Source organism: Pipistrellus hanaki (assembly GCF_964339955.1).
Source record: "Pipistrellus hanaki genome assembly, chromosome: 13".
NCBI classification, from domain to species: Eukaryota; Metazoa; Chordata; class Mammalia; order Chiroptera; family Vespertilionidae; genus Pipistrellus; species Pipistrellus hanaki.
In genome coordinates, this window is record NC_140515.1 from 50373968 (window position 1) to 50394326 (window position 20359).

The window sequence follows — 20359 nt, forward strand, 5'->3', positions numbered from 1 at the left end:
TGATAAACTAGCTGGCCTACATTTTAGCTTGGTGCTCTCATGGAGCTACTGGCCTCCATTTACTACTTAACATCTGAGATCTCCATTGTTTTCAAGAGCAACCTTAACCTTAAACTTCTCCATCTTCTGTGTTAAATGAAGTCAGTCTGTTCGTCGGAGGAGAGCTTCAGAGCTCTTTGTTTTCACGTCCTGTATCTTATCCCTGGGTGAAATCTCTATTGTACTTGCTGGATTTACGGGTATGGATAGCAGTTGCTTCTCTTGAGTTGTGACACCTGTGCTTTAAGAGTTGGAGGCCACGGACACAGACAACAGGAGGGTGAGGGCATGTGTGGGAGGAGTTGGGGGGATAAAAGAGGGATAAGGACACATATGTAATACCTTAATCAATAAAGAAATTTAAAAAAAAAAAGTTGGAGGCCAGGTGGGGACAGTAGGTCTGGTTTTCTTAGCGTGTCTCTCCCAGCATGGGCATCTGTGCTCTGAGTGGACTGGGATTGAGGACCTAATATTTTATTATTTTATTATTTTTTATATTTTAAATATATATTTTTAATTTTTTACAGAGAGGAAGAGAGAGAGATAGAGAGTTAGAAACATCAATGTGAGAGAAATCAGTTGCCTCTTGCACACCCCCTACTGGGGATGTACCCGCAACCAAGGTATATGCCCTTGACCGGAATCGAACCTGGGACCTTTTAATCTGCAGGCTGATGCTCTATCCACTGAGCCAAACCAGTTTCAGCAAGGACCTAACATTTTAGTCTGTGGCTCCTGAAGAAGAAACATCACCTATGAGATTACTCTCTGCAGCACAGAGATGAGGATATGGTGAGAATGGCCTTCTTGGGCATGCCCACATGGACGGGAGCCGGAAGTGGGAGGGGCAGCAGAGCAGCAGCTTTGGTCTCCATGCCACAGATGTTTGCTCTTCTCACTGAGATATAGGAGGCTTTTTCTAAATAAAATAAAATAAAAAAAAATGTTCTATATTTCCTGTGTGACCTTCTGACAATTTCTGTAGACTTTACATAGTTAGTTTTAAATATAATTTGTACCAGTTATCATTGTCTCACTGGGGAGTGTGTACATAGAGCCCTCATGCTGTCATTTCAAAAGCAGATTCTCTTTCATTTCTCATTTGTCTTCCATTTCTCCGGTTCCCTATTGAACTGAGTGCACTGCTTCATTTTTAAAATTTTAATTGCTGTGTGGCTTATTTCTATAAGTTTCAGAGTTCATTTTCAAGCCTCTAAGCATTTTTATAATTATTAATCTCTGCATTTATTTTCCAGTTTGCTTCTAATTTCCTTAAACTTTATTGTAGCTGTTTTATCATCTCTCACATATTTTTTTGTAGTAAAATATAAATAACAAAATATATACCATTTTAACCATTTTAAGAGTATAATTCAGTGGCATTGAACATATTCATTTCCTTGTACTTTTTATTGTGTGTTTGATGAATAATTAACATAAGCCCTGGTTTTCTTAGAAACATATTTGTGAGCATTGTTTGAGGCCTACAATAAAACTGTGCTTCTCCAGAAAGATTTGTATTAGCCTCCTCCGGGTGCCTAAGAAAATACAGAACGAAGTACCTCCTGAGACATAGTCACAGGAAGTTAGTCCAGTATGTGAGTTTTTTTTTGTTTTTGTTTTTTGTTTTGTTTTTTGGATGACCTCCTATGGCAGGCTAAGCAATGGTGCTTGAAGATGCCCTATTCTAATCCCTAAAAACCTGTGAATATGTAATCTTTCTACCCAGGAAAATTTGTGAATGTAATTGATATAAAGGTTCTGAGGTACAGACATTATTCTCAATTATCTGGTTGGGCCCAATGTGCACGGGCTTTTCTTTATTCTTCCATTTTATGCATTTATATAGGTGCTGGCCTCCTCTCTTACCTGCTTACTGACACTTTTAAAATATTCTGTCCTGCCCTAGCTGGTTTGGCTCAGTGGCTAGAGCACTGGCCTGTGGACTGAGGGATCCTGGGTTTGATTCTGGTCAAAGGAACATGCCTGGGTTGTGGGCTCAGTCCGCAGCAGGGGGCATGCAGGAGGCAGCCAATCAATGATTCTCATCACTGATGTTTCTATCTCCCTTTTCCTTTCCTCTCTGAAATCAATAAAAAAATATATATTAAAAAAATAAAATATTATATCCTTTTGTTGTAATTTTGTTTTACTGTTTGATAATTGTTTCATCTAGAATGTGGTATGAATAGCCTAATCTGGCATATTATCAAAACAAGACAGTAGTGGTATTTCTACATTTTTATTTCTCCACTCTGGCCTGTTTAAATTCTTTCAAAGCCTATAATGAAATGAATAGTGGAACTACCGAATCTGTATTTTATATGACCTAATCCTTTTATAATTATAAACCTTGTATATATATTTTGGTTGCTTATTTTTAGGGGATTATCTAAATTTCTTTTTTTTAAATTTATTATTTTGCTCTTTCGGTAAACATACCTTACGTATGTAATTAAAGATTCAGTTTTATAGTTACTATGTTACATATATTTTAAAATATCCAATATTTAACTTACCTATCAGAATGTACAAAAATCTTACCTACAATCTCCATACTTATTTAAAAGTCCTGTTCTCATCAGCTCTGTGCTGTGTTCTTGGCTGTAAATAGGTTCTTTCATTATTTGTTATCTTTTCCTTTCATGGGAATAACTCTCTTGGAATGGTTGTTGATTCTTTGTACTCATCACATGCTCCGGATTGTCAGTATTTGCTAAGAATAGCTGCTTACACAATAGGCCATTTGGGGAGCAACACGTTATGCTGCTGATCTGTTTCCCAAGGTATTGGAGAGGGAAAAATGCATGCTGATATATGGGATTGCCTATTGGATCTTTCCTGCATGTTTGCATGCCCAGTTTAATCAAACATTAAAAAGTACCCATTTATTGATCTTTCTTTTTTAAAAAATATTTATTTATTGATCTTTCTTAATTGCAACATCTTAACTCTCTCAATACCAATGGGGCATCAGGGAGACTTTATCTGGGATAATTCAACTGGCAACCTCCAAGGGAACCCAGGCTAAAGATTGTGTGAATGACCTCTGTGTCTCCTCCTACTCCCACTACCTACATCTTTAAGAAGGAAACAAGCATTTGTATGCATTAGTCAATGGAATCCCCTCGTCTCTCCATGTTTTAGGAATTTTGAACAGTTCTTGAGACACAGAGAAGTCTACTTTTTGCTTTCCTGCAGAAAATGTCAATAAACACACGTATTTTAATACATTTGGGAAATATAAGTAAAATATAGCACGTGTCTGGTCCAATATCTTAAAATCAATATATAACATATTGAAATTAGTATAAGTAAATTAAGTATATAAACTATGACTCTACAAATCAATGAGTTAAGAGTAAATTATTCAATAAATCATATTGGTACAATCATTAAACTGTTTTTGAAAAATTGGGAAAAAATTGTCAGATCATCATTTTTAAGAGACTCCTTTAATCATAAAACAAATGGGAAAAATGAAAGATTTTACAATGTAAAAATGGAATAGTTCATACAGCAAAACATGCAAATCACACAAAGAATTTGGAAAAGTAAATATAGGACCTATGCTTTCATGTTGGAAATGCTTAAGATATATCCTATTTTAGAAAAAACAATTATTCTTTGCAGAAAACAGTTGAATAAAGTGATATTATATATTGCTATCAACTGATGGAAATAGTTTAAATAACAATGGCAATTCAGTAATAGGTCATATAATACTAATGTTTTAAATATTAACTTCCCTGTATGTGGTTTAATTTAATGTTAAACAAAGGAGTCCATTTGACCTAAGATCAAAGATATAAGTACCCAGTAAAAATATTTAAAAAGAAATATACAGGGCCCATATGAAAAACACACACACACACAAAAAAAACAACAACTTTAATTTACCTGAGAAATATAGGTAAAATTAAAACATTGTTTTAGACGATGAGTAATATTATAAATATGTCAATTCTTCATAAAATTAATATATTTACAATATTATCACACTTACAGTACAATAATAATTATGATACCCACAAGATAAGAAGAGATATTGAGGGAAGAGTTTGAAAACTATTATTAAAGCCCTAGCCAGTTTGTACCTTGGCTGCAGGCTCCTTCCCGGCCTGGGCCCTGGTTTGGGGTTCATGCAGAGGCAACCAATCGATGTGTTTCTCTCACATCAGTATTTCTTTCCATCTTTCCCTCTCTCTAAAAATCAATAGAAAATATCCTCAGGTGAGGATTAAAATAAGAAGAGAAATATTATTAAAGATTATCCAAAAGAATATAAAACCCTGTAAAACATGAATAATGAAGGAAATATTGCTCTACTAAATATAAAGAAGTTAATGGTACTAAAGACAGTTAAAGCAGATTAATGAACTGCACCAAAGTGTCTAATAATAGATACATAGGTACCCAGAATATGCACCTCAAATCACTATGGTAAAGAAATGTATTCAATTAACAATGCTGGGGTGAAGGACTAACTCTCTCAGGAAAGATGATAAAGCCAGATACCTTTACTAAAATTAGGTACATATGGCACCAAAATATTAAACTAAAGAAACATAGAATAAGCAGGAATCATTGAATAATCTAAAGTCACTTACCTGGCAAAAATAACATCACAAACTCAAATAAAAATTGAAAAAAACACCCCACATAGAACAGGTAATGAGCAATATCTTAATATTTAATAATTCTTACATATCGTCAAATAATCTTGCATTTACCAATGTAATATTGAGAAAATTATATATTAGACAACCTACCAATATTGTACAGAAAATTAATCAACTTTATTAAAACTTCAAAACTGTACATATATAATACCTCAATAAAAATGAAAAAACCCTTCAAAACTAATGATATATGTTTAAGACATATAATTAAAAACTTGAACAATTACAATATACAGTGGCACCAAAAATTAGGGAACAGGGCAATTTTACTTATTTGTACATGGTAAGGTGTAAATAGAACAATCTCTGTGAATGGCTGTTGATCAATGCATATCAGGAAGCCTTAAAACAGTAAACTCAGTTTGACCCACCAATTTCACTTTAATTCATCCAAAGGTAAGAAGCATTTTAGTTCTTTATTGAACAGCATCTATAGAGTATGTCCCATATGCCAGTCACTGTGAAGAGCATGTCAAACATCACCTCGTCTAACATTGGCAGTTCTGCAAGGTACTGGGAAGCTTTTGATATCCTGATTTTCACATGTGAACACTGAGACCCAGAAGAGAAAAATCTATTTCTCAAATGTTGCACAGTTACTTTGATTGAGTAGCAGCTGCTTTTCATATACCTTTTTGACATATATCGTCATGTATTATTTAACTACGGGAATATGTGCTGGGAAAAACGTCAGGTGATTTTATCATTGTGCAAATATCATAGAATGCACTCACCCAAACTCAGATGATAGAGTCTACTGCACACCAAGGCTGTCCATTAGAGCCTATTGCTCCTGGGCTTCAACCCTGTCCTGCTTGTTACTGTATTGAATACTGTAGGGTACAGTGAAAACACGGTGTAAAAGATAAAAAATAGAACCTGGGTAGGGAACTTATGATTGGAGCTTGCAGGCCTGCAGGTAGCTGGAGGTGAGTCAGTGAATGAGTGGTGAGAGAATCTGAAGGCCTAGGACCTTACTGTACACTACTCTAGACTTTGTAAATACTGCACACTTAGATACACTAAATTGGTAAACATTTCTTATAATAAATTAACAATTTTGCTATAATGTTTTTGGTATATGAACTTTTAATTAAATTTTTTTTGAGTTTTTGTAGTAACACAGATTAACACAAAAACACATTGAACAGCTGTTCTTTATTATCCTTAGACTATAAGCTTTTCCCTAATTTAAAATTCTTTATTTTATTCTTTGCTTTTTAAACATTTTTGTTAAAAATGAAGACACAAGCATAGACATTAGCCTAGGCCGATGGTTAGGATCATCAGTATGGCTGCCTCCCAACTCTCCGTCTTTCCCCACTGGAAGGTCTTCAGGGGCAGTAACACGCAAGGAGCTGTCATCTCCTATGATCGCAAGGCCTCCTTCTGGAATACCTGCTACAGGACCTGCCTGAGGCTCTTTCCAGAAACATGGTTGTGGTGGTTTGTTTGGTCTTATTCTTTCCTCCCTCATAGATTCCTTGTAAACAGAGTATGTGCTGTGAAAATTCCTCTGTATTAATGAAAACCTTTCAATGTTGGGGTCCATGTTTTTAAACTCTTTAATGAGCTTGTTAAGGTCTGCATAAGCTCCTCCAAACCTTTCACTGTGCACATTCTTGGGAGTTCTTTTTCTTTTTTTGTAGTTTCTTTTTCTCTTGCTGTTTCTTCAGCTATGCATTCCTGTTTCAGTTCCAGCCACTCCTCATTAGTCAGTTTCTCAGGAACCACCTCTGGGGGTTCCTCAATGTTATTATCATCCACACCCAGGTTAAGGCCTTCTCATCCACAGCCTTGTTGGTATTTGTAATCTTTTCTTCATCCTTGGTAAATCAGTTGAAGCCATGGGCTATGACAACACTAGAGGTTAGCAATTTTTCAGTTCCGTTATAATCTTATGGGACCACTGTCATATTGGACATAGTTCATCACTGACCAAAATATTGTTATGTGGAACATGACTGTATATGTCTACTTATAAAAGCCTGACATTCTGGAGTCCCTTGAAAGCCAGAAAAATGATTTTATAAGAAATGTGAAGCTTCAAAGGTTTTTTGAATAGATGAGTGACAAAGTTAAGGTGTGTGAGTATGTGGTGTGTGTGTGTGTGTGTGTGTGTGTGTGTGTGTGTGACAGTTAATATGGTGGAAACACTTGTGATGAATTTTATCTGTTACAAATTGTATGTGAGGAGAAATGCTCAGAGCTAGACATATCATCTGAAGTGTTATAATAAAATTTGGGAAAGGAAGAGAGAAAGTGTGAAAACAGACGTGGGAATTTATTGATTCTGACATTAGCAAGATCAGAAAAATAAGGGAGGAAGCAACACTGTTTACACCTGGGGTAATTACTGACAAGCATCCTGAGAATATTCCTGAACATCCCTATAATAAGCAGTGATTTGCTTCCTTCTGAAGACACACATTTAGTCAAGAGTAGAAAACAGGTGGGAACATTTTCCATGTTTCGCCTTATCTTTACAGGATTCTAATATTTTATTGCAAGAATAACAATAATTAGAGCAATGTACAACAATATGAAGGCTTCATTAAATTAGCAATTTAAACTTGTGCTATATTAGCATCCTGTTGAATTATTACTCATCCTTGCTAATATAGCATTTATCAGAGAATTACACTGTCATGTCAGCCTAGTGTGAAAAGAAGCCCTAATGGGGCATGATGTAATAGCTGTTATGAAATATACTCACTATTAGGAATATATGCAATTTTTCCCCAATAATACTATTTTGGATTTTCCCATAGGTATCCTCACCAAAGTAGGGGGCAGTGGTGGGCAAAGGATATTGACAGTGGAGAAGAGAATTTGTATAGCTGAGTATTATCTTGAATAGTACTCCGCTAAATTCTTTTTTGTCATTCCTCCCTTAGGAAATTTCAAAATATATTTTGAAATAAGGGGCTTCTCTTAACCTGTTGAATTTTAATTTTGTTTCTTATTTTAAAATATATATGTTATTTTTCTATTCCTAGTGGCAAGTTTGCTAAAGGATTGTTCTTAAACTCCTTAGATATCCCTAAATGTATGGTATATTCTTAATGTAAACAAGGAGTTCATAGTGAGCCAAATGTAGTAAGTGAGCTAGAGAAATAGAACTTAGTTCAGATCTGTAGCAAATGATCCTTAGATTGTTTCCATGTATGTGCAGGGCAGTTAATGTAGTGGCATTAGGTACCTGCTCATGCTACACAAAATAAGCTGTGGGCTCTTTCCAGATGTATAAACACAAGGATAGGCAATGTTTTGTTTCTTTGGTGATCATTTAGTTTTGTGGATCTGTATGGATGAGAAATCTTGAATATCTTTTGAATGAATTTTAAAAAAAATCTCTTAATAGTTCTTGATTCAATTTTATTGTTTTACCAGAGGCTGACACACAAGACTTGTGTGCGGGTACGGTCGCTAAGCCTGGCCTGTGATCAGGGCCATCTTCTCCAGTCCCCACTGCCACCCACCCCTGATTTCCCATTCACCAACAGGTGATCAGAGCCTGCCAGCCAAGGGGAGGGACCGAGAGGTGGTCAGTGTGCCTCATAGTGACTGGCCAAGTGGTCATTCTGGTCATTCTGCCATTAGGGTTAATTTGCATATGACCCTTTTATTATATAGGAGGATCCTTAGTACTATATCCTTAGTTCTCTTCCACACAGTCCTAAAGAATGTCATTCTCATGTCTCTGAATGTTTTTCTTGTGTTTTTTTATCTTAGAGTCCCGCCCCCCATTCTTACACTCCTTACTGTCCTCAGAGGTTGTTGCATAACTTGCCCCTTTCCAGAAATATCATCCACCCCTCCCTTTTATGCACCTCTTTCAAGAACTGATTTTAAATTCTATTTCTCCAAAGAGACTTTTTCCATTTCAGTTTATTTCTTTACCCGGCACCCATATCCTACCTCATCTTTCATTTGATATATAATATTTTCTTCTTTAGAGGCTTGTGCATCTCAAAACTTGGTCCCTGGGTATGATCTCTGTGATTGGCAGTAAGGTGAAGCCAATTGATAGGATTGGTGAGGGGTAATGGGAGAGCTCCTAAAAAAAGAGAACACAAAGTTATGAGTAAAATATTAGGTATGAAACTAAGCCCTCACTTTGATTAAGAAAATAAACCAGGAAAAATATTGCATTATTGTTATGAATGAACCACCCGCTAACCCTCTATAATGCTTTCCCATGTATTTTTGACTAAATATTCTTTAATTCTTCTACAGCATCTTCATATAGGTAGGAATTGTTTTTGTATTATCATCTATAGAGAGAAGAAAAGGGTAACTCAGTACTTTCTGTAGTATGGTTGCTTAAAATCTGTTGTAACTATTAGCAGTAGTCCTGATAGTAGTAATAGATGTAGGAGTTTAAGGAAAATTTCCTTTCACCTTATTTATAAATAATGTCATTAATAAGTGTTAATACAAGCTTTATCAAATCTTTTATATGTAAGTTGTAAGATTGCAGTGCATTCAAGTTTTCTCATGTAATGACTTAAATATCTTTTGAAATGACCACATACATAACCAATTAGTTTCCAGTGTCTTCATTTTGGTGGTAAATGAACATTTTGTGTTATCTGCATTGATATTAATATTTATATTAAATGTGCAAGAAATTGAATTTTTTAAAATGTGTTTTCATGTTTCATGCTTCTTCATTAGGCTTTTCAAACAATTTATGGATATAGTTGTCACTTCTATTTCAAAGTTGTATTTTACTCTTAATTAACCACTACTTTTATTGATCTACTCATTTTTGTAGGATTACATTTGCTTCTCTATTTAAAAATATTTATAATTTTATTGTGGGGGGGCTTTATTTTATAATCCACTTTTATCTAAATCTTCTGCCTTTTGTTTAATTAAAGATGAGAAAAGAAGCTACTCTTCAGAAGTCCAAAGCAGAGTCTGCAAATTCTCAGTCATTTAATTAGAATGTTCACATCTTTCCATATTGTTGTTAAAATAATGTAATTCTAAATAACCTTCTTCTGAAATGAGTCCCAGCAATGTCCAGTGCTACTCCCATGGAATATAAAGTGGCAACATCTAAAAAGAAGCAATGATCTTAACTAATTCCATTAAAATATTTTCCTTGTGACTGCATCACTGGGCCCCTACAAGAGCCTCAAAAGGGATTCATGCAAGTGAGGGGTCTGGAAGTGTCAGTTCTTAAGTGTCATCAGAAATCATCTGCCTGTGGCTCTTTCCATTTCATGTGATCTGACTTTATAGTCAGGAATAGAGAAGACAGGCGTTAGTTGGGTGTAAAGAACTTTAAGCAAACTCATTCATCTTGTCAAAAATCCATCAAAAAGTGTGTGTGCAGTAGACAAGCATATACTGGGAAGTGAGCAGGTCATTAGGCAGGAGTATGAATTGGTGAGAGCATATTTTCAATAGATTGAAAAAATACCAGCGTGCAAAATATGAAAATGACTAAGAGAACTGGAGTGCATGTGCATTCATTCAAAATATTTTGTAAAAGGCTTAGGGATTGTTTGGGAGAATTTGAGAATAAGTCTGGGTGTGCATGAGAGTTGGAAAGCATCAGAATTGGAATAACTGTATGGATTTACAAAAGATGCTGAGTGAGGTAGAATTTTGCTTTGGAATGCACTGAAATAATCATATCTAATAAAAGAGTAATATGCAAATTGACCACACATTCACTACACCCACAAGCCACACCCACCAACCAATCAGAAGCAAGTATGCAAATTAATATAACCAAGATGGCTGCAGCCACGGAGTGAGCAGGAGGCTTGGGTTTCCTTGGCAATGGAGGAAGCCAAGCTTCCTGCTGGCCAGCGCTGGACTCCACTCAAGGCTACAAAGTTTAAATTATAGAAGATAAATAAATTCCAACAAAAATGGCAAATGGCAGCAGCCACAGAGCTGGAGAGAGCAGGAGGCTTGGGTTATACCTGGCAATGGAGGAAGCCAAGCTTCCTGGTCTGCCTTGGCCTCTGCTCAAGGCTACAAAGTTTCAATTATAGAATATAGATAAATCCCAGATACCAGAGCCTCTTCTTGGGTTGCCCATGGTATGGCTGGCCTCCAAACCACCACAGGCTCCTAGCCCAGGCCACCAAACACCCCAAGGGAACCCCCACCCTGATCCAGGACACCCATCCGGGCAAACCATCTGGTTCCCACCTGTGCACCAGGCCTTTGTCCTATCTAATAAAAGAGTAATATGCAAATTGACCATCACTCCAACACACAAGATGACTGCCCCCATGTGGTTAAAGAGGGCAGCCCTATGTGAACACAAGATAGCCACTAGGGATGGCCAGCAGGGGAGGGCAGTTGGGAGGGACCAGGTCTGCAAGGGAGGGCAGTTGTGGGCAATCAGGCCAGCAGGGAAGGGTTTTGGGGAGGGACCAGGCCTTCAGAGGAGGGTAGTTCGGGGTGACCAGGCCTGCAAGAGAGGGCAGTCAGGGGCAATCAGGCTGGCAGAGGAGTGGTTAGAGGGTGATCGGGTTGGCAGGCAGAAGCGGTTAGGGACAATCAGGAAGGCAGGCAAGTAGTTGGGAGCCAGCAGTCCTGGATTGTGAGAGGAATGTCCTAGATTGGAGAGGGTGCAGGCTGAGCTGAGGGACATTCCCCACCTCCATGCACAAATTTCAGGCACCAGGCCCCTAGTAAGTAAAATAAAGCAACAAATAGACCAAAACTTCTCCCTGCTGAAGAGTTCCTATCTTCTGCCATTACTCTGACAACTTATAATATATAAATAATATCCAAGGCATTATCAGGAGAGATGGAAAGTTTAAGATGCCAATGCAAACATTTCCTCCACTTGAATATGCTTTTCATCAGATATTATATCTTCTTTCCTTCTTTTGAGATCTGTGTGTTTCATTTCACTACTTCATTATCCATGAAGACTTGGTTATTTTATTTATTTATTTATTTGCATTTTTATTTATTGATTTGAGAGAGAGACAGGGAAGAGGGAGGGGGGGAACACTGATGTGAGAGAGAAACATGGATTGGTTGTCATGACCTTGGATCAAAGCTACAAAGCAGGTATTGTCCTGACAAGGAATCGAACCAGCAATCTTTTGGTCCACAGGAAAATGCTCAACCAACCGAGCCACTTTGCCCAGGCATTGATTGCTTCTTGGATGTTCCCTGATGGGAGATTGAACCCACAACCTATTATCTGGACAATGCTCTAACTGAGCTACCTGGCTAGGACTAAACTTAATTTTTAAAAATTAATGCAGAAACTCTTGATGCCTTATCACTAAGGGTATCTAATGTGAATAGAGCACAGCAGTTCCAAATTATATAACATTTAGATATTAAATAGAAGAGAGTTGAAGGTAAGTTATTTCAAGGTAAAACGGAGTATTTGTTTTCACTAAATATGCTGCAATAGAGGGCTGTGGGTATCCTGGAAGACAAAGGTTGAATATGCTCAGTAAATAAATCACCATGATTTTGGTCTCCCCACCCTACGCAAGTCATATTGAAGTTCTAAGACTCAGTTTCTGCTGCATATAGCAGAAATCCAACTATAGTTGCTTAAAACTGACAGAAATTCATTTTACTGCAATATAAAATAAATTCAGATGTAAGCAGCCCAGGACCAGCTTAGAAGCTTTAAGTCATCAGGGATCCAGGCTTTTTTCAGCTCATCTCCTTGCCATCCTCAGGTCACCTATGGCAGATTAAAGGTGGCACAGATTTTTTTTTTTCTTTTTTTTTTTTTTTGCATTCCATTGCGAAGTGAGGCCTATGTCCCCACTCCTTGAATCTGGGCAGGATATGTGCCCACTTTGAATAATGGGATATGGCAGAAGTGACACTCTGCCAGTTTCCAGGCCCATGCCTCAGGGCACTGTCAGCTTCTACTTCCTCCTTCTGGAAACATTTGCTCTTAGAGCTCTGAGCTGTCAGGCAACAGACCCAGTTCCCCTACTGGGGAGAGGATGTGGACAGGCTCTGAGACTACATGGAGGAGGAGAGGGACCAGCCATTCTTATCCAAGTGCCAGAGATGAGAATAAGCTGTCATGGTCCTTGCAGACCAGCCCCTCTTCCCAGGTGAATTTTAATGAGATACCTCAGACGCTGTTCTATGGAACAGAAGAATCATCTGCTATACAGAATCAGTCTTATCAAATAAATTGTTCTTTTTTAAGGCCACTAAGTGTTGGGGTGTTTTTAATGTACTGGTAGATAACTGCATCAGCTTATGGTTCAGAAAGGGCTATCATATTATGGTTCGGGAAGCCATGCATCAGAAAGGGGAAAAGGACAAAAATGTACATCATTTCTACTTTTAGGAAAACTTCCCAGAATTCACATATAATACTATTTAACTACTAGAGGCTCGGTGCATGAAAATTCATGCACTGCGGGGGGAGGGTGTCCCTCAGCCCGGCCTGCCCCCTCTTACAGTCTGGGAGCCCTCAGGGGTGGGAGACGACCTGGAGATCAGGGGAAGGCAACACCCTCATCACACCTCTGCTGCTGCCACTGCTGGCAGTGTAAGCCTCAGCCTGCCCTGGTTACCTGAGCCTCAGCTGGCCCTGGGCAGCTGGGAAGCCAATATCTGAGGCTTGCCTGCGCCTCCACCTTGTCCTGGGGAGCTGGGAGGCTGAGGAACTGGGGGACTCTGGAAGCAGGGTAGGCAACAACATATCCATACTGCATTTTCTCAATTATCTTATTAGTATAAGATAATCATTTTTTTCCTCATTAATGTTTATTATTAAGATTCTATTTTTAGAGTAGATTTTTGTACACAGCAAAATTGAAGAGAATGTACAGACATTTTTCATATACCCCCCCATTTTTCATATGCCTCCAGAAATGCATAGCCTCCTCTGTTATGAACATCCCCCACCAGAGCTGTACCTTAGTTACAATTGCTGAACCTACATAGGTATATCATTAGCAACAAAAGTTTATAATTTACATTACATCTCATTCTTTGTGTTGTATATCCTATGGGTTTCGACAAATTGAACCACGTTTACAGTATTGTACATATTATTTTCACTGCTCTAAAATCCCATGTTCTATCCATACCAACCCCTTGCAATCACTTCTGGAGAAATTTCTAGACATTTTTACTGTCTCCACAGTTTTGTGTTTTCCAGAATGTCATGTGGTTGGAAATATATGGTATGTAGCCTTTTCAGATTGGGTTCCTTCACACAATAATATGCATTTAAGGTCCTTCCATGTTTTTTTATGCTTAATAGTCATATTTTTAGCACTGAATAATACTCCATTATATGGATGCACCACAGTGTATTTACCCATTCACCTACTGAAGGACATTTTGGTTGCTTCCATGTTTTAGCAATTATAAGTAAAGCTACTATTGTATAAACATGTGTCAACATAAGTTTTCAACTACTTTGGGTAAATGCCAAGGAACATAATTATTGGACCATATAGTGAGAGTATTATCTTGTGTAAGAAACTGCCAGACTATTTTACAAGTGTCTGTTAAATTTGCATTCCTAATGGCAATGTATGAGAGCATTGCTCCACATCCTTGTCATCATTTGGGGTTGCCATTGTTATAGGTTTGGCCATTCTAATGTGTACTATTCTAAGGTGTGTAGTGGACATCTCATTGTTTTAGCTTGCATTTCTAGGATATAAACTATGATGTGGGATATCTTTTTATATACTTAGTTGCCTTCTGTTTATATTTTTTGGTTGTGGTGTTTGTTAAGATCTTTGATTCATATCTTAATAGGATTGTTTGATTTTTAAATTACATTTTAAAAATGCTTTTTATATTTTGTATAAAAGTTTTTTTTATGAGATTTGTCTTTATACATATTTCCCTCCAGTCTGTGTCTGACTTCTCATTCTATTGATATTTAACTTTATTAAATTTTATTAGGATTTTTAACTTTATTGCAATCATCAATTTTTACAATTTATTACAGCTTATCAATTATTTCTTTAATGGATCACATCTTAATATTTTATCTGGAAAGGCATCACCCTACCCAAGGTCATCTAGAATTTTCCATATGTAATCTTCTAGGAGTTTTACATTTTACGTTTAGGTCCAATATCAATTTCAAGTGTATTTTTATGAAGGGTATAAGGTTTATGACTCAATTTTATTGATTGATTAATTGCATTGGGCTGTCCAGTTGTTCTAATCCCATTTGTAGAAAAGACTATCTTTGTTCCATTGCAATGCCTTTGCTCCTTTGGCAGAAATCAGTGCACTGAAAACAATAAGAAAGCCCACTGCACAAGAGAATGAACATATTTGCCAATGGTATTTCAGATAAGGATTTAATCTCCCAAATTTACAGAGAACTCATACAACTTAACAAAAGGAAGATAAATGATCCAATCAAAAAATGGGCAAAGGACCTAAGTAGATACTTTTTGAAAGAGGACATACAGAAGTCTGAGAGACATATGAAAACATGCTCAAAATCACTAATTATCCAAGAGATGCAAATAAAATGGCAATGAAATACCATCTCACAGCTGTCAGAATGGCTATCATCAACAAATCAACAAATGACAAGTGCTGGCGAGGATGTGGAGGAAAAGGAACCCTGGTGCACTGCTGGTGAGAATGCAGACTGGTGCAGCCATTATGGAAGACATACAGTTTCCTAAAAAAGTTAAAAATGGATCTCCCATTTGACCCAGTAATCCCACTTCTAGGACTGACTATATCCCAAGAAACCAGAAACACCAGTCATATATGCACCCTTATATGCAGCACAGTTTACAATAGCTAGGATTTGGAAACAGCCTAGGTGCTCTTCAGCAGATGATTAGATCAGAAAACTATGGTACATCTACACAATGGAATACTACACCACTATAAAAAGGAAGGAACTTTTATCATTTGCAGCACCATGGATGGACCTGGAGACCATTATGTTAAGCAAAATAAGCCAGGCAGAGAAAGATAAATATCACATGATCTCACTCATATGTGGGAAATAATGATCAACATAATTTGATGAAAAAAATAGATCCAGAGACAAATGGCAGCAGAGGTGATGGGGGGGGAGGGGAGGTTTAGAGAGCAACCAAAGGACTTGTGTGCATGCATATTATCATAACCAATGGACACAGACACTGGGACGGTGGGGGCTTGCCCTGGGTGGGAAAGGCTGGAGGTGGTGCAGGGGGCGGGGTCAATCAGGGGGGAAAAGGAGACATATATAAAACTTTAGAAAAAAAAAATCAGTGGGCTGTATTTATGGAGGTCTACTTCTGGGCTCCACATGATATTCCAGTGATCAATTTGTTGTTCTTTTGCCAATACTACACTGTCATGATTACTATATGTCCTACAAACATTTATCCCGACTTTTTATTAAAATTGTTCAATTCCACTATTTCTATGAAACTGAAAACTTTAAGCATGCCTTAGTGTATGCCTCAAACATTTAGCAGTGATCCTAAAGCATGGGTATTTGATATATAATTGTTTACAAAAAGCAAAGACCTTGCATCTGGATGAGGAGAGCTCTACGAGGTCTCTGCACACAGAAATAGAGGAATTCAGAAAGAAGGAGCAGCCTGTTTATCAAGCAGGAATTGAGACGTTTCCTTTTCATCCCTTTCCTACTGCTTGAGCTAAACAGTGAGAGGATTATTTTCTTTTTGAATCTAGACATTTATTTTTTTTCCAAAATGTTCTAAATATATATTTAGATTCAAAACATTCACAATTAAATCGAATTGGCTGTGTGAAGAACTGGTTCCCAGTGCTATCTTCCTCACGGGGTAGTTTGGGGCATCACCCTAGTTCACAATCCTATACTGGGTTTCTATTGTACAAAAAAAAAAAAAATGGTGTTGCGAGGACTGGATAAAAGTTGCAGCATATGTACTCAAGAATCTGAGAGTTCAGCAGGAAAACATATAAATGAAGCTCATGTTACTTGGATAGATTTGGTAATGGGCAGCCCAGGGACTGTATTGAGACATAGGAGTGATGGCTCCCACCTTCACAACAGTGAGGGAGAGGATTCCTGAGAGCTGAGAGCAGAACGAAGTGTTGAAGGAGTGGTGAGTCAGCAGGGGAAGGGGTGGTGGGGAAGAGAGTTTGGAGCAGAGTTTAAATTCTCTGCAATAAGGATACCAACGTTTACTATTTGAAGCTCACAGGGTAATCAAGTTTCACTTGAGGAAGCAAAAAGCAAACTATTTCCCTCCTTGCAGTGTTTGTAGTTAAATCTGCGCCCAAAAACACAAGATTATCACATGGACTGCATTGGACATGTTTACAAATAACACTAAGAGAGCTCTGTACTTGCTTTTGACTCTAGACATATCCTTTATTTGTTTTAAAATTGCCTGATACATATTGGCCTACATGACTTCTTAAAAATTTCCACAATTGAAGAGTTGATCATGTACTTTAATTACAAAGGGAAATGGAAGGAGAATCTTACTAAACAGAGATGGCACGCTGGTTCCCTATAATGAAAAAACTCAGCGGACTGAATAATAGGACTTGAGTGGGCTTAGAAAACAATAGCTAGATGGGTTCAGAGTTTTCAATTGCTGCGTGCAATCAGCTTTTCCGTGGGTCTGCTTAGAAACTATTTTTTTCCTGGCTGTCCCTGAGGAGTTCTAAGTTTGTCCTCTCTTTGACTTTGAATCTCTGTGTGTAGTGGTTTTTAGAAAATTAGCTTTTATGTGATCAAACTGCTCGTTTTTGATTCTGGATTCAAAGCTTTTGTAATTGTGTTCAGAGTGCAGTAAAAAAAAAAAAAGTAGAAATGCATCTTTAATGTATGGAGATTGGAAGATGAGCAGCCGAGTGAAACTCCTGCATGAAGGAGAGAGTGTGCAGGTCAGTGGAACTGTTGAAAAGAATAGAAATGAGAACCTGTCAAAAGGGGTGGAAGAATGGGACTCATCCTAAGGAAAAGAGCTGCCCAAGGAAAATTTCACAGTGCCGCCCCTCATTAATAGAGGCAGAATATTAGACACTTGTAAGAGTGTGGACAATTTAAAATGTGGCGAATACCGACCGCCTACTTACCCACCTCCCGTGTCATGAGGAATCCAATTATTGGACATTTAAAACATTCCCTTTGCATACACAGCATTTGCTGAGTTTTAGCGGGAACGTACAGCAGTTCATATGATATTGATGACTATCCATGACCGAAGAGGAAGAGGCATATACAGGTACTATAAGTTAGGTGATGAGAGGGGGTTTTTTGACCTTCAAAAACTAAAAAAAAGCTGCATAATTAAAATCTCCTCCAATTAGGCACCATGGTGTGAAAAGCAACATATGTCTAGGAGAAATAACTGTCTTTCACATTGGATTTATTTTTTTTAGATTTCTGTAAAAAAAAAAAATGTACCTTTTTGCAACCCCCCCCCCCCCACCCCATGGCACATGCTCATTACCAGTGAAAATAAAATGGTTATATGACTAATTAGACTTCACCTTATCAGTTCGGGACAAGCCTGACAACCGCCCCTTGTTATCATACATTAATGATGCCTCCCCCATTACATGAAATGATCACTGGTGGTTCATTACAGCCATGTCCTCGTGTTCTGTAAATGTCAAGAGATTAAAGGTGAAAGCTTCAGCTGCACATTTCTTGTCGGTGGATTTTTTAAAAGTTCAATGTGGTCAGATTATTTTAGGGCGACAGGGACAGTTTCTTCATGACACCAAAATGTCTAATAGGAAAGTCTAAAAACTTGTTCAAAAGCTTCTCTTTGTTCTTACTTCTATTCATGTCAAATACTCTGTGCCATTGATTTTTTTAAATATATATATTTTATTGATTTTTTACAGAGAGAAAGGGAGAGAGAGATAGAAGCATCAATGAGAGAGAAACATCAATCAGCTGCCTCCTGCACACCCCCTACTGGGGATGTGCCCGCAACCAAGGTACATGCCTTTGACTGGAATCGAACCTGGGACCTTTCAGAACACAGGCCGATGCTCTACCCACTGAGCCATTGATTTTTTGTTTTTGTGTGTGTGTGTGAGTGTGTATGTGTGTGTATATGTGTAATAGTCCACTGACAAGATAAACCAACGATTAGAGTTGTGCAAAAAAATGGCTACCTTTGTGTTTTTCAGAGTGTATGGTGAATTCACTTTGTGCACAGCACAGTACTGTTGCACCCCTAACGCACGAGCGCGCGTGCGCACATACACACACATACACACACTCACTCTAATGCTGGCACAGCTCCTTTTAGATGTGCACAGCTTTTAGAAAATCTGCTAGTTACAAACCTATTTGATTTAGTTCAGCATCTCCAAAGTTTTCCAGTTAAGGCAATCTCTGTGTATATGTTGTAACTTCTTGTAGAATTATTGTTCCTGAAACAAACTATGGGACAAGTTCTGTTAGATGACAATAGTGAGTATTTGTGACTCATTCAACATCGTGTGAGAATAGATTTTTAGAATCGCGACTTGAGGAGGCAGTGTAGCCCTATCACCAGTTTTAGGCTTTTGCTGTCCTAGAGGCCCCTCTCCTACTCTTGCTCCCTAATTGTTCCTCTGGGATTCAGTGGAGAATTAAAACTCTTGGGTGCATGTGATGGTTCCAGAAGTTTTTCCTCATCTGGGAAATGGGAAAGTTGGTCTAAACTATTTCTAAGATCTTTTGGAGCTTTCACTCTGATGCTTCAGTGACCTAGCCCTGTGACTGACAAAGGGAAATCGCATTTCCTATAAGCTTTACTAACTTCATTATTATTTCTCAATATTCAACTATTTCAAAAAATACTATGGGTTAAAGGACATGGAGCACACAGAATCGCTGGACAAAATAACTGTACTAAGAGAAAGAAAATGGTAATTTTTCTTGATACACTTTTTCAGTGTTACATGATTATTTTACTTAAGTTGTATCAATTGTGGCTGGATACTAATCCTCATATCACAGAGGAGACGGAATCTCAAAAAGTTGATGTAAACTGTTCCATAGCTTATTTTACCTACAAACAAGAGGGTTTGGATGCAAATCCAGGTCTGGCTAATTTCAGTTTCATTTCTTTTTCATATTATTATGCTAGTATTAGCATAGAAATAACAAATGTTAAGTTGAATGAGAGGTAGGCCATGGAAGAAAATGACATTTTCGAAGAGTAAAAAATACCAACAGAATCTGCATGTCCCCTCATATATGACCATGGTGAATAAAAAACTCTTTAACTTAGGACATGTTCACAGAAAGTCAGAAACATACATCAAAGGATTAAGTTGAACACCTGATTTGTATCCAAACAATAAGATTTTAAGAGCATATTTAATTTTATTTTTCATGTTCATATTTTCACTTATAAAAAATGATCTTAGTGTTTGGGAAAGAACGTGTCACAGGGGAATAAGAAATGTGCAATGGATTTTATTGAATTCTGGAGAAGTATGGTCTACTATATGAGACTAAACCCTCACAGGAGTAAGGGGGTTGTTGATCTGCAGAGATTTAATGTATGATGAAATGAAAACTATTTATTGGGGAAAAAATCAGTTGCTTGTAGTCATTTAGATAGTCTTTTTTAAAAAAAGTTGAGTTCAAAAATATTAATGTCCTATAGAAGACTATTTTTTTTTTTTACCATACTTTTAAGAAATTGCCTATAAATTTCTTCTCCATAAGAAAA